This window comes from Panulirus ornatus, chromosome 21 (genome assembly GCF_036320965.1).
Source record: "Panulirus ornatus isolate Po-2019 chromosome 21, ASM3632096v1, whole genome shotgun sequence".
Classification (NCBI taxonomy): domain Eukaryota; kingdom Metazoa; phylum Arthropoda; class Malacostraca; order Decapoda; family Palinuridae; genus Panulirus; species Panulirus ornatus.
Window position 1 is genome coordinate 11,812,934 of NC_092244.1, and position 17,123 is coordinate 11,830,056.

The following is a 17,123-nucleotide window of genomic DNA, read 5'->3' on the forward strand; positions in this document are numbered from 1 at the left end:
GAGTATTCCTGGTAAATTATATGGGAGGGTATTGATTGAGAGGGTGAAGGCATGTACAGAGCATCAGATTGGGGAAGAGCAGTGCGGTTTCAGAAGTGGTAGAGGATGTGTGGATCAGGTGTTTGCTTTGAAGAATGTATGTGAGAAATACTTAGAAAAGCAAATGGATTTGTATGTAGCATTTATGGATCTGGAGAAGGCATATGATAGAGTTGATAGAGATGCTCTGTGGAAGGTATTAAGAATATATGGTGTGGGAGGCAAGTTGTTAGAAGCAGTGAAAAGTTTTTATCGAGGATGTAAGGCATGTGTACGTGTAGGAAGAGAGGAAAGTGATTGGTTCTCAGTGAATGTAGGTTTGCGGCAGGGGTGTGTGATGTCTCCATGGTTGTTTAATTTGTTTATGGATGGGGTTGTAAAGGAGGTAAATGCAAGAGTCCTGGAAAGAGGGGCAAGTATGAAGTCTGTTGGGGATGAGAGAGCTTGGGAAGTGAGTCAATTGTTGTTCGCTGATGATACAGCGCTGGTGGCTGATTCATGTGAGAAACTGCAGAAGCTGGTGACTGAGTTTGGTAAAGTGTGTGGAAGAAGAAAGTTGAGAGTAAATGTGAATAAGAGCAAGGTTATTAGGTACAGTAGGGGTGAGGGTCAAGTCAATTGGGAGGTGAGTTTGAATGGAGAAAAACTGGAGGAAGTGAAGTGTTTTAGATATCTGGGAGTGGATCTGTCAGCGGATGGAACCATGGAAGCGGAAGTGGATCATAGGGTGGGGGAGGGGGCGAAAATTTTGGGAGCCTTGAAAAATGTGTGGAAGTCGAGAACATTATCTCGGAAAGCAAAAATGGGTATGTTTGAGGGAATAGTGGTTCCAACAATGCTGTATGGTTGCGAGGCGTGGGCTATGGATAGAGATGTGCGCAGGAGGATGGATGTGCTGGAAATGAGATGTTTGAGGACAATGTGTGGTGTGAGGTGGTTTGATCGAGTAAGTAACGTAAGGGTAAGAGAGATGTGTGGAAATAAAAAAGAGCGTGGTCGAGAGAGCAGAAGAGGGTGTTTTGAAATGGTTTGGGCACATGGAGAGAATGAGTGAGGAGAGATTGACCAAGAGGATATATGTGTCGGAGGTGGAGGGAACGAGGAGAAGAGGGAGACCAAATTGGAGGTGGAAAGATGGAGTGAAAAAGATTTTGTGTGATCGGGGCCTGAACATGCAGGAGGGTGAAAGGAGGGCAAGAAATAGAGTGAATTGGAGTCATGTGGTATACAGGGGTTGACGTGCTGTCAGTGGATTGAATCAAGGCATGTGAAGCGTCTGGGGTAAACCATGGAAAGCTGTGTAGGTATGTATATTTGCGTGTCTGGATGTGTGTATGTGCATGTGTATGGGGGGGGGGGGGTTGGGCCATTTCTTTCGTCTGTTTCCTTGCGCTACCTCGCAAACGCGGGAGACAGCGACAAAGTATAAAAAAAAAAAAAAAAAAAAAAAAATATATATATATATATATATATATATATATATATATATATATATATATATATATATATATATATATATATACCCAAGGACCAATGACCAGTTTTCTATGTGTCCTGATGTTACCAAGGACTTTACTGGAGTTTTCTGAAGAGCACAAGGCAGCGCTACTTCCAGTAGCAGGTGAATGTAGACTCCTTTCGAGTGAAAAATTCTTTGATACAGCCTCATCAGAGATGACTTTTCACTCCCGTTGTAATCTCAAACAGGTGGAGTCCTGTAACACACATACACACACACACATTTTATATATATATATATATATATATATATATATATATATATATATATATATATATATATATATATATTAACAGAACTTACAGTCATTCATTAGGACGGACTTGAACATATCGGGGGCATGCCTAGCCAGCCTGACCCACGCTAATGACCATGTTACCTTTTTCGGGGTCAGGAGGGAAGCACGTCTACGTCTCATTCGCTTATAACTTTGATTGGGCAGGAACCCCACCGCCAGGCATTACAGCGTCCCCTCACCTCGCTGTATCACATTACAGGAGTCTGTATGACAGGGTCGGGGGCCCTCCAGTTCCTCGCGGTAAGTGTGACTTCAAACGTGATTAGCTAGGGGCTGCTGGTGAAGGCTTGTGGTGACGATTTGGGGTCGGGGGTGAGAGAGAGAGAGAGAGAGAGAGAGAGAGAGAGAGAGAGAGAGAGAGAGAGAGAGAGAGTAGTGTAGAGAGAGAACAAAAACCAGAAAGGGGGAGGAGGGTGGTTGGATTGAGGTTAAGGGAGAGTGTGGGTTTCGCCCTGTGGTCTTACCAGTCGGTACAAAACAGTGGTATACTCATGGGTCGAAAGCATATGGTCCCTGGTACTGGGTGATGATTTGACCCTTATCATCACAGTCCTAGAGATCACTGAAACATTTTCCATCACTGGGTCATTGACCTTCACTGCTGCCATCACTGAGAATATATATATATATATATATATATATATATATATATATATATATATATATATATATATATATATATATATACTACTATACTATGTAAACAAACTTATACAAGCTGTGGGATGGAATGTATCACTGATACACTACTGTATTTGGTCACTGTGTTGTATAAACTAATACACTATTGTATTTGGTCACTGTGTTGTATAAATTGATACACTGCTGTTTTTGGTCACTGTGTTGTATAAACTGATACACTACTGTATTTGGGATCAAGATGTCGTCGAAGGGGAGTTAGAGAAATACGAATGTGAACCTAAGAGAGAGAGAGAAAAAAATGAATTTAAAAAGTGCGGACTGTTGTTGGTCAAAGTCAGGTCAGAGGTCACGCTATATCGTAACAGAGAGAGGATCGCAACTTCGTGGTGGTCAAGGGTCGTATTGTCGTGCTCAGTGGTCGTTCCATAATCTATGATATTCGTGCTTCATAACTGTATGCGATGCTCTGTATTCTGAAATATTACGTATTTTGCTGTAGTCATCCTACGTTCCGTTTTCTTTATAATAGATTATTGCTTCTTTTTTTTTCTCTGCATTTTGCCTCTGTGGCTGGCTAGTCTTAAAGGCGTGTATTAAAATGTCTGATGATATTACTCTTTATTAACTCCCAGAAGAAAATGGAATGTACAGAAATACTCTTTGAAGTGTATTGTTCGTTCTAAGAACCAGTTTTCGTCTGACACATTGTAAAGTTCGAAACCTTACTTAAACCCCAGTAGGGTCATACCCTGTGGTTAACAGTTTAAGGGAACTTGTGTGTTCTCTGTTTTCCTTTTTTAAGGGTGGGGAAGTCTAAGACACACACACACACACACACACACACACACACCCTCCGCCGCTCAAGGATTGGGCTTCATCTTCGTGAGCAAGGCTGGGGGTTGAGGACGCTTGTACTACACACACGAAAAAATGAAAAAAAAAAAAAAAAAGGATGATTGATTATGATGAAGGACGGAGAATCGCACGCTTCTGCTGGTCCACTCCCATGTACCGCACGGGGTGGGAGTGGGGAAGGGGATGGGAGATTAATGATAACGAGGATGTTAACCGGGTTATGTGGCTAACGAAGATGTTAACCGGGTTATGTGACTAACGAAGATGTTAACCGGGTTATGTGACTAACGAAGATGTTAACCGGGTTATGAAACTAACGAAGATGTTAACCGGGTTATGTGACTAACGAAGATGTTAACCGGGTTATGTGACTAACGAAGATGTTAACCGGGTTATGAAACTAACGAAGATGTTAACCGGGTTATGTGACTAACGAAGATGTTAACCGGGTTATGTGACTAACGAAGATGTTAACCGGGTTATGAAACTAACGAAGATGTTAACCGGGTTATGTGACTAATGAAGATATTAACCGGGTTATGTGACTAACGATGATGTTAACCGAGTTATGTGACTAATGAAGATATTAACCGGGTTATGTGACTAACGAAGATGTTAACCGGGTTATGAAACTAACGAAGATGTTAACCGGGTTATGTGACTAACGAAGATGTTAACCGGGTTATGTGACTAATGAAGATATTAACCGAGTTATGTGACTAGTTAAGATATTAACCGGGTTACGTGACTAACGAAGATGTTAACCGGGTTAGGTGACTATACTCCTTTTAGTATAACTTCGGCTAGATATATAGATAACGAATAAAGACATTATCTTTAATCGCACGTGAGGAAGGGCGCTGTAACCTGTCGTCACGATGGGGGTCACAGAACCATGCACAAGAGAACAGTAGTTTGCGTCCACTTAGATTGTCAGGGCATCACACCAACGAGGTAATTATAAGCACCAGCTGTTTAGGGGGGCGGGGGGGGGGGGTTGTTGGTGTGTTAGGGTTTGACTAATTCCCTCCAAGTCAGGGTCGTGTTGAGACCTAATTAACTTAATTAAGGCAATTTGGGGGCAATGGAGTGCAGATGGCAGCTTTCTCCCGGCGCTGCTTGTTTGTGCCGCCACAACCGCCAGTTTGGTTTGGCCGGTCAGATGACTCTGCTGTTTGTTAAAGCTAACTGGCTCACCAGTAACGTGTTTACTGTGTTCCTGCTCAGTTATTATTATTATTATTATTATTATCATTATTGTTATTATCATTTTTATCATTATTATTATTATTAGTAGTAGTAGTAGTAGTATTAGTAATAGTAGTAGTATTATAGTTATTCTGTTGTTATTATTATTATTAGTAGTAGTAGTAGTAGTAGTAGTAGTATTAGTATTATTATTATCATTATTAATGAAAATGAAATTGATATTAACATGAATGCATTTGTCGAATGCCGCCTTTCTTCGTCTGTCCCTGGCGCTACCTTGCTAGCGCGGGAAACAGTGAACAAATATGGTAGTTTTTCATGTTTCTCTCATGAGCTTGAACACAGCGGCCACGTCGCACAGCATCTATGTACGTAGAAGGTAGACCACCGCTCAGAACACTATGTATTGAATATGTGTTCGACATTATGAGCCGTGCCTCTAGCAAGCTGCCATGAGTGTCATCAGGACTTGCAATTTATTCCTGGAACTTTGTGATAAACGACAAAACTTTGGCATAAAATTCCAGTATTCATTGCAATAATAAATTGGCCACATTCGCTCGTTGTTATTTCTTTTTTCCCAGATTTCCGTAAATTGTCTAGTGAGATGATTTAGCCGTCTTTTGTGTAGTGATGTTGACGAATGGCCTCGTTAGGATGGGGGTATTGTAGGGTTTCCCGTGGTTCCGTTCCGTGGACCTCATACCGTACGTGTCGTGTGGCTCATTCCGTTTTGTAACTATAAGGAGACGCACGGTCGACGACGCCACTAGCGCCCTCCCTCAGCCGCCTCCCTCCCGAACCGCGGCGAACCCTGGAACTACGGTTGCTAGAGTTGCCAGAGGCTTCCAGCGTGAGATGTGATAATGAGCAGCAGATGCCAGAGACCTCTAGCGGGTACGATGGCCATCACAGCCGACACTGCTGACCTCTTTAGACAGGCGTGGGGTGACCTGGAGCCGCCCAGGACGCGTATCCTCGATATTCCTAGAAAGAGGTGAGGTCGAGGATGGATGGGTTGTGGGTAGGGGAGTGATTTTGAACTCAAGGATGAGAAGTTGAACACACGAGTGGTATAGATGTATGATACCTGATAACATGAAACATCTGGTAGCAGTAATCAAGGGAGTTTCAATGTCGAGGAAACCGATTCATTCGCCTACACAAACCTGTGATCTTGGGGGCCAGAAAGGCGACGCCGGGCTGGTCCGTCCGTCGCGAGTGTGTCTCACTCAACCACACGGTTTGGGTGGAATGGTGGGAAGGTTATTGTAAATCATTGTCATGATTAAGGTGGTTGTGTACGGTATAGGTCAAGTGGAGGGGGGTGGGGAGAGATCCCCTACCCTTCGTCGACACACACACACACAACAACACTTCGTTACGCCCTCTCCAACTATCGTCTTATGTCAGTCGCAGGTCGGAACTATATATATATATATATATACAGTGAACAAGGTCGAGAGAGGAAAAGACAAAGCCATCATAGGAGAAGGTCACACCGAATTAAATATTTTCATGGGCCTGATCTCATTCCTCTCGCACGCGGTGATATAAATAATTTATATAATTCTGTTGTTCGTATGACTTCGTTCCTCCCTCCCCCTCCTCTCCCCTTACCCCTCCCCGGGGGGCTGGCTCAAGATACAGCTGTAGGCAACCACGAGCGCGACGCTTTTGCCCTGGCAACAAGGTCTCGATACAACGTAGCGTATGACCTGATTGGTCCAGGCCTGCCGTTAGTCCTCGCTCTGATTGGCCGCCGTTACGTAACCACCTGGAGCCAGTCGCTTGCCTCCCCGAATGTAAACAGAGCGGGGAATTTTTGAGGCGGGTTTAATCTCTTAACGTTATTACATGACAAATATACTCTGGTCTTGAGCAGAGGGTTATGTGGTGTGCCGCTCTGGCGGACGCATGCCAGGCGTGTGTGTGTCTGTGTCTTGTGTGTGTGTGTGTGTGTGTGTGTGTGTACTCGAAGACACACACACACACACACACACACACACACACACACACACACACACACGTAACTTGACCAGTTTATATGCCTCACCTCTGGCGCAAGCTTCAGTATACATATTTATACCGAGAATATATATATATATATATATATATATATATATATATATATATATATATATATATATATATATTCTCTCGTTCATACGTATTAGCCGGCGTTAGATATATATGACCTGGACTGGCACATGTGGCCGATATTGTGAAAGCATTGCTTTTGTGTCTTTTACAAAGCTTTTACAGGCGGGGAAAATATATGATACAGGGAAACACATTAAGACGTCAGTAGATAAACGAATGAAGGAATAAGAGGATAGGACTAGTGTGTGTGTGTGTGTGTGTGTGTGTGTGTGTGTGTGTAGTATAAGGAGAGTATTCCGTGGCAACGCGCCATCATTTCACTATTCATACCAGAACTAAGAGAACTTTCCCCCCCTGCACCCCCCCCCCCCCCCAGAGTCCTTTAATAACAAATGGTCTAACGTGCTCGGGGCTGAACACACTTCTTAACTCCCGCTGTGGAATTATCATAAAACTTCCCCTTCAGGCCAGACCTCAGCAGAGGAGGACGAGGAGGAGGTCGGGGTCGAGGTCGGGGTCGGGCGCTCCTCCTGCTGCTGCCGCCAGCCTCCGCCAGGGGCGCTGCTGCTGCTACCCAAACAGTCAGCGACACATTGCTGCCTCACGGGAGGAGGGGGTGGGTGGGTCGCAGGTCATATTCTCCCACCCTGGTAAACACGGGGGGCCTTGGGGACGGGGTCCCAGGGATGGGTTGGTGGGGGGTTTATTCTAGGGTTGTGTGTGTGTGTGTGTGTGTGTGTGTGTGTGTGTGTGTGTGGTCAGGTCATACATAACGGGGGGTGAGGTCGGTTCACACAAAGCGGGTGATGGACACACGGGTCACGGATGGGGAAGGTGTCGGCTGATGAGAATAGCGGCGCGTCTATGGCTATGGCCGGAAATCCAGCGCCGCCCGTTACTCGTGTGTGTCTGTATACGTAGGACGTGATGATGATGTGTATGAGATGGCGCGGAGTGGGAGGTGGTGAGGTCCACAGGTTCACCTCCTGTGTTGTTGACCTCAGTACCTGGTGCTTTTGGGGGGGGGGGAGTGTTACGACCCGTCGGTATGATGGCGGAACCTCTCTCTCTCTCTCTCTCTCTCTCTCTCTCTCTCTCTCTCTCTCTCTCTCTCTCTCTCTCTCTCTCTCTCACACACACACACGCGTTCTGACAGCGTTAGCAGACCAGCGGGTCCGCCCGGGACCGCTTGCGATCGTGTGGCAAATGCCAAACACGCCAGCCGACAGATCACTGTAGACGCGACGGATGTCGTAGCGACGATGATCTACGATCCGTTCGCGTGACGTGATGCGGCGCGAAGCAGCGTCGGTCGTTGACTAGGAACTTAGAGGCCAGGACCGGTGAGGTAAACGAGGCTTGGGTTATTTAGGGGAACCCCCCCACCAACCCTCAACCCCCACCAACCCTCCTGGGGGTTAGGAGGTCAAAGAAGGAAGCCTTGTGTTCAAGGAGGCCGGGGGCGGGGGCAGGGCGCAGACCACCCGACCCCATTAGGTAAATGGTGGGTGGGTTGGTCTCTCTGTGGTCCGACATCTTGGGAATAAGGAGTCTCTCTCTCTCTCTCTCTCTCTCTCTCTCTCTCTCTCTCTCTCTCTCTCTCTCTCTCTCTCTCTCTCTCTCTCTCTCTCTCTCTCTCTGTATACCCCCGAGGGGGATGTGTGGATGGTGGGGGGTCGGGTCGGGTCGGGAGGGTCGTTTGTTACAATGTTAATTTGTTAATGACTCCGCTGCTGTGTGGAGGAGGAGTTGCAACCGGTTACCCACATCGTTTAGGCTTGCATCTCTCTCTCTCTCTCTCTCTCTCTCTCTCTCTCTCTCTCTCTCTCTCTCTCTCTCTCTCTCTCTCAGAGATAATGCTGAGCTTCCCTCCCTTTCAACAACATCGCCATCGTGTAAAGCAGGTTGGACACAGTGCAACTTTACGAGTAGGATATATATATATATATATATATATATATATATATATATATATATATATATATATATATATTTTTTTTTTTTTTTTTTTTTTTTTTTTTTCATACTATTCGCTATTTTCCGCGATAGCGAGGTAGCGTTAAGAACAGAGGACTGGGCCTTTGAGGGAATATCCTCACCTGGACCTCTTCTCTGTTCCTTCTTTTGGAAAATTAAAAAAAAAAAAAAAAAAAAAAATTATATATATATATATATATATATATATATATATATATATATATATATATATCCTACTCGTATATTCGTTCGTTCCGCCGGCTCTTGAGTGTACACTGTGGCACAGTTGGGCAGCCAGTGCCCCCTAGCCACACACTCTCCCCACCCGAGGTGTACACTTTACCCGAGCCCAGATAGATGTGTGAGGCTCAACATGTCTGTACCGAATGATTTTCAAATGTTCATCAAATGTCCATCTATGTTCACACTTCAGGGAGAAGACGTGGCAACGTTTGTTCAGTAAGATGAACCACGAGTATTGGACGTGGAACATTTTCTCCTGAACTCTCTCTCTCTCTCTCTCTCTCTCTCTCTCTCTCTCTCTCTCTCTCTCTCTCTCTCTCTCTCTCTCTCTCTCTCTCAGCCGTTCCTCGGCCATCCCAAACGCCCCCGCCCCCTCTTGCATCTCTCTCTCCTCCTTCATCACACCCGCCCGATCCTTCTCTACTCCATCACATCATCCCCCCTCCCTACGTACACCCACACAGTCCCTCCCTCTCAGCTCTACATGTTCCCCGGAAGGCGACGTTCAACGATGGAATTAGTCGTCTCCCGCACGTCGCATTTAGCGTTTACGATTACGAATACTAATTACGTTCAGCTACTGCGTCGCTCGTCGCTGCTTCGTTCAGTAATTACGGTTTATATAACCCACCTTGTTCCTAGCTCAGTTTATATATATATATATATATATATATATATATATATATATATATATATATTTTTTTTTTTTTTTTTTTTCATACTATTCGCTATTTCCCGCGATAGCGAGGTAGCGTTAAGAACAGAGGACTGGGCCTTTGAGGGAATATCCTCACCCGGACCCCTTCTCTGTTCCTTCTTTTGGAAAATTAAAAAAAAAAAAAAAAAAAAAAAAAAACGAGAGGGGAGGATTTCCAGCCCCCCGCTCCCTTCCCTTTTAGTCGCCTTCTACGACACGCAGGGAATACGTGGGAAGTATTCTTTCTCCCCTATCCCCAGGGAATATATATATATATATATATATATATATATATATATATATATATATATATATATATATATATATATATATATATATCTTTCTACCCAAAGTCTTCCCCTAATACAACGAGATACTTCATATGTATTTTTATTCTTCATATGATTAAACATCGCGCATGATGTATACTGTACATTAATTAACGAAACGTAATTACAGAGTTACGTAACACCTGTCGCTTGTCTCATTCACTGGGCGCGTAATTTGCGGTGTGAGTAACAGGGGCTATGAATGGCTGGCTTCCTCCCTCCCTACCTCACGGATCTCGTATCTTAGATATAACCTGATTTATTATTATTATTATTATTGTTATTATTATTATTATTATTATTATTATTATTATTATTATGAATTTGCATTTTCGTCGTATTTGCAGCTTGGGATGGGGGGGTAACTGTAGTCTTCTCTCTCTCTCTCTCTCTCTCTCTCTCTCTCTCTCTCTCTCTCTCTCTCTCTCTCTCTCTCTCTCTCTCTCTCTCTCTCACACACACACACACACACACACCGTCCAAATTTCTCCCATGCTGTGGTGAAGATTGGTGTTTGCTAAATTGATGAACAACTTTCTTGAAGGAGAGTTAATCATCTCAGACTTTTGCAGAGCTGATTACTAATTATTAGCTGGGATTAATCTCGACCCTTGTAAGCGATGATTATATAAATGCCCCTCTTTATCTTCTATGTGTGTTTGTGCACTACTACGCCTCAAGATGATTATCTCCAAGATAAATCAGTTATTACTTAGCCTCTGACTGGATGTAGAATTTTATGCTCGCAATGGGTCCAGGTTCACCAACATCTCCAGCAGCAACACCAGGGAGCCAATGTCTCCACCATCACCAACGACACTGTAGCGGGCCATGTCTTCTTCTTCTTCTTCTCCACCATCACCAACAACCCTATAGCGCGCCATGTCTCCATCATCAGCAACTTATAGCGGACCATGTCTCCTGCATCACCAACAACACTATAGCGGGCCATGTCTCCACCACCACCACCATCATCTACCACAACACTGACATTGTTCGTGTCCGTCAATGCCCGACTCTCCGACCCTCACGAGCGGTGAGAAGAACACGTAAATTAATATCGGAACCACTTAATTTAATCAGCGTGTGGCTAATTGCACCCCCGGCCCGCCTAATGATTTACACTGGATATATATATATATATATATATATATATATATATATATATATATATATATATATATATATATATATATATATATCCATAGCGGGTCCGGACCAGCTTTCCCGAAAACGGTGGGGAGGGAGAGAGAGAGAGAGAGAGAGAGAGAGAGAGAGAGAGAGAGAGAGAGAGAGAGAGAGAGGATATATATAAGGTCAAAGGTCGAGTGACGTGGTCGTGGGTAAGGGCGTGGATCGGGGTGGGAAAGGGAGGAGGAGGAGGAGGGGGTTTGGGGGTAGGGGGCTGTACGCGCGATTGGGGTGGGGGTCTGGTCTGGTCTGGTCTGGTCTGCTGGTCTGGTCTGGTCTGGTCTGGTCTGGTCTGGTCTGGTCTGGTCTGGTCTGGTCTGGTCTGGTCTTTCCAGCCAAGGGGAAGCCTCCAGAGGAACGGTCTTGGAAGGTGATGGAATCACAGATGTCACTGGCGACACCTCTCTCTCTCTCTCTCTCTCTCTCTCTCTCTCTCTCTCTCTCTCTCTCTCTCTCTCTGTGGGCGACATATATCGGAGAGATCAGAAAGCAGCGGGACTTGTGGGGAAGCCGTGCTTATTATCACATAAATCATACTGAGCCTCCCTCAGGCACGTGGTGGGGGACAACCAGGGGTGTGTGGGGGGGGAGGGGGAGGGGGGGTAAAGGGAGAAGAACGAGAGAGAGAGAGAGAGAGAGAGAGAGAGAGAGAGAGAGAGAGAGAGAGAGAGAGAGATGCGGTGCAGATAGTGCTATCCCCCCCATATACACCCCACACCCCAGTAGGTTCGGACTTCAGGTCGTGGTCATGATAGCCCAGCCCACATATATTCACCGTGCCCACCAGCGTCCAGAGAACACATCGCGCATCCTCACGTTCGACAATCCCAGGAAACTGTAAAGTAGAGAAAGAAAGAAACAAGTGGAAATGATGTACTTCTTCCACACCATTTATATGTACAGAAATATATACCTTCCACACCATCTATATGTACAGAAATATATACCTTCCACACCATCTGTATGTACAGAAATATGTATCTCCACACCATCTGTATGTACAGAAATATATACCTTCCACACCATCTAGATGTACAAAATATATATCTCCATACCATCTGTATGTACAGAAATATATACCTTCCACACCATCTAGATGTACAGAAATATGTACCTCCACACCATCTATATATGCAGAAATATGCACCTCCACACCATCTATATGTACAACACATGTATCTCTACACCGTCTATTTACAAAATATGTATCTCCACACCATCTATATGTACAGAATATGTGTATAGAATACATAAGCTTGGGAATACATGTTAGACCTGTGTAAAGTAGACAGAGTGATCATATGCAGTATATACACAATACATATTCACAGATCATACACTCTGTGCGTTTAAAGACAAAGCTGCATAGGAAGAATGTTTATAGAGTGAAATTATGGCACCCATTAGAGGCGTGCATTATACATGTAAAATACATATGCATAATGTGTACATTTTGCATGGAAATAGCTTACGCCCACACTAAATATAAACACGTATACGTGAACAAAATCCATGAGCAATACAGGAACGCACCGTATGTATACACACAAAACACATACACACCCGCATACATAAAGAAACAAAATGCATACACACAGTATGCATAATACAACTTATACACACGCGGGGAAAAAACACGCGAGATATCCTAATACATTCAGACGTGCACATAAAACACGTACACACTTACGCATGCCCCAGACATATAACACATATGCACTTACGCATGCCCCAGACATATAACACATACAACACTTACGCATGCCCCAGACATATAACACATAGAACACTTACGCATGCCCCAGACATATAACACAACACACACACACACACACACACACACATACACAGCACAGATAAACATGACACCACCCTCATCCACACACACACACACACACACACACACACACACACACACACACACACACACACACACAGCGCAGATAAAACATGACACCACCCTCATCCACACACACACACACACACACACACACACACACACACACACACACACACACACAGTACCATACAACACGTAGCGCAACATAGGGGCCATAAATTGAGTATTATTCATGGCGTGTAGCTACACCCGGGCCACTATGGACGAGGATTTAATTCATTTTGGCAAACTTTGGCCATTTACCTCAGTAGGTGGGGAAGGAGGAGACGCCCTACCCCCACACTAGACCTCTCGTACGTCATCAGCTTCCTTCCTGTAGTCTAGACATTAACTTCCCCTTCCTCTCTCCTCCCCCTTCCCTCTGCTCTCCTCCCCTTCCCCTCTCCTCCCCTCCCCTCCCCTACCCCTTCTCCTCTCCTCCTCATCCCCTTCCTCTTAACTTCCTTATTCTTAATGAATTGAATTACCCGACTCTCTCTCTCTCTCTCTCTCTCTCTCTCTCTCTCTCTCTCTCTCGTTGTGATTGCCCTAGATTTTGTCTATTTTTTTTGGGTGTTTGCTCTTGTAGGTTCTGTAATGGTTTCTCTTGTTTGTTTGTTTATTTTTACTCCATTTTGTTTTGTTTTTTTTTCATAGATATGGTTAATTTATTGTTTTTGGTTATTTCCTATGGACTTATTGCAGTCTCTCTCTCTCTCTCTCTCTCTCTCTCTCTCTCTCTCTCTCTCTCTCTCTCTCTCTCTCTCTCTCTCATAATCATTATGTTTCGCTTTTATTATATGCTTCATCTTCTCCATTTATTCCCCCAAGGTCTGCAGTATATTTAACATCTTAAGCACGACGATACGACCCTTGAACGCGACGGTATGACCCTTGAACACGACGGTACGACCCTTGAACGCGGTACGACCCTTGAACGCGGTACGACCACTGAGCCCCCAGGGTACGACCCTTGAACACGACAGTACGACCCTTGAACGCGACGGTACGACCCTTGAACACGACAGTACGACCCTTGAACGCTACGACGGTACGATCCTTGAACGCGACGACGGTACGACCCTTGGAACACGACGACGGTACGACCCCTTGGGTAAGACGACGTGAACTTTGACCTCAGCTTGTAGTTTAAGGTCAGGTGCAAGGGTCAGGCCCATTATACCCAAGGGGGGGTGGGGGGGGGTCATACTCGTCACTCTAACCCTCCACCCGCAAGGTCACCCTTGGAGCCAGGAAGCTAGTGTGAGGGGCTGGAGTCGGGGTCACACACACACTCAGCCAGGCCAGAGTGAGGGGGCCTCGCACTCACGGTTTGTTTACACTCACCTCACCTTTGTTTATCATGTGCTTACCGCTGTCACCAGCTTGGGGTAATGAGTTTCCCGGGTCGGCCCCGGGCATGCACTCTCTCTCTCTCTCTCTCTCTCTCTCTCTCTCTCTCTCTCTCTCCTCTCTCTCTATCTATCTATCTATCTATCTATCTGTATGTCTATCTTTTTATCTGTTTCTTCATCTCTCATCACTACAGTCAAGCCGACTGTTCACACACACACACACACACACACACACACACACACACACACACACACACACACACACCCACACACGCGCGCGCGCGCACACACTTACCTCCGCGGACCCACATACCCATACCCCACATACATATCTGGCACACGTGTGTGTGTGTGTGTTGAGAATATGTACTCCAAGGTCTCTTCTGCACGTGTTGACTGGAATTGAATTTTTGCCCCACGCAAAAAAAAAAAATATCCATCCATTTCTACGTAATTGATTATTCAAGTAGCGTTTGCTAATTATGAGGAAAAAAGAATGAGAATACATATTACGTAACAATTCAGCACACACACATATGCCCCCACCCACCCATGCCCAGCAACACATTAATGCAATTCAAATTAGATTTTTTCACTCTGATTCAAATCACAGAGGTCCTTGTATATATATTGTATATAATATATGCCCATCCTGGAATCTGTTATCTAAACACAATAACGTGTGTAAATTAATTATGTAAACAGGAAAATTAATATCCAGTCACGTGATGTGAATGTATGATTGTGGGAGGCGGGTGATGTATATGGCCACGAGAAGGGCGCAGAGTGTAAGCCGCTGTAAAGGTCATAACTAGGGAAATTATGCAGGGCATTCGGCCATAAATCACGGCATAATATAGCACTAGATTATTGCCTGAATTACGGACGTGTTTCTGGCAAGGAACTTTCAACCTTGTCGCTCCTCGACCTTGGCATAGTGTTGACCTACTGGGTGGTGTTGCCATAGTGTTGACCTACTGGGTGGTGTTGCCATAGTGTTGACCTACTGGGTGTTGTTGACATACTGAGCATATTGCCATGGCGATGATGCACCACGTTGGACAGCGAGGCAACGGGAACAACAACGCCCGGTAGTGCATCTATCATCCGCAGCCAGCGAGCAACCCATGTCACATGGACGCGCCCAGGGTTCGAGCCCGATCTTTTTTTTTAGGGCCATTTTTGGGTGTCGGGCGACGTCGAATAAATCACCCGGGATGCCAGGGAGATATATCGGCCTTAATTTCTCCTCAGGGGCTTTGTGAACTGCATTGGGACAGGGGGGTTTCTCCATCCTGGGACCCCGTCTTGGGACGCTGTTGCGAAGGGAGTGTGATATAGAGGTACAGTTATCTATCGAGTCTAATTGTCGTCGCGATAATATCTATCGAGTCTAAATGTCGTCGCGATAATAGATTTATTTTATTTTTTTTTTCCTTCAGACCTAAAAAGTAGATTATTTTTTTGCCCCCCCCCCCCCCATGGTAATTGGTTGTTTGTTTACGTATGGTAAGTAGGTACTTAGCTATATTGTAATTAGTTATTCTGCTTTATGGTAATTTGTTATTCAACTTTACGGTAATTAGGATATATATATATATATATATATATATATATATATATATATATATATATATATATATATATATATATATATATGTGTGTGTGTGTGTGTGTGTATTGCTGACAAGCGCAACTGAAAATGAAACACGGTAAAATCGTGAGTGCACTTTCGTATATTGCATTCCTTGAAGATGTAACACACGAAATTGCACTCGGGACTTATCGTGTTTCGTTATCAGCAAATAGCTCGATCCCGCCCATCATAGATAGATACATATCAGTGAAACACATATTATTGTATGCACGAGAGGTATTTAAGCAACAATTCTGTTAATTATTATTAATTGTAATCCCGTCTAGGCTACTTGAGACTGACCAATAGGGGAAGCAGAGCTGAAGCACGTTCAGCCAATCAGAGAGCTCCGCTTTGGAGCGAACGTTAGGCCATACGTGCAGCCAATCACAGAGCTTGAAAAAAGAAACAAAAAAAAAAGTAAGGCAAGAAAAGTATATACCCCAGCTGGTCATGCGTTTGATAAAGTCGAACGCCTCAAATGACCCCCACGGTAATCGAGGCAGTATGAAAGTTCTTGTGAAATCAACCATCATCCACCCACCCCCGCCTCCGCGCCCCCCGTAGTTGACCACGTAAAGAATAGCTGTAAATAAAAGACTTGGAGTAAATTGAAGACATAAGTGATGTCGAGCAGAATAACAGTGTTCTCGGAATTTATTCAATTTAAACAGTATTTTCTTTTTTTCTTTTCGAGGTTTAAGAACAGAAAGGCCTGAAAGGATATTTACCCAGGGTATTGAAAATCGATCCCTTGGTCTCCAAGTGTATGAGAGACCCCGTTGAAAATCCTCTGTGGTAAAGAAAATGGGGATAAATGAAGAAAATGGGGATGAATAAAGAAAGAAAATGGGGATAAATCTGTTGTTTTTCTCTCTATGTTTTCCGTAAAATATATATATGTATATATATATATATATATATATATATATATATATATATATATATATATATATATATATATATTTTTAATTTTCCAAAAGAAGGAACAGAGAAGGGGGCCAGGTGAGGATATTCCCTCAGAGGCCCAGTCCTCTGTTCTTAACGCTACCTTGCTAATGCGGGAAATGGCGAATAGTTTGAAAGAAAGAAAGATATATATACACACACACACAAAGAGAGAGAGAGAGAGAGAGAGAGAGAGAGAGAGA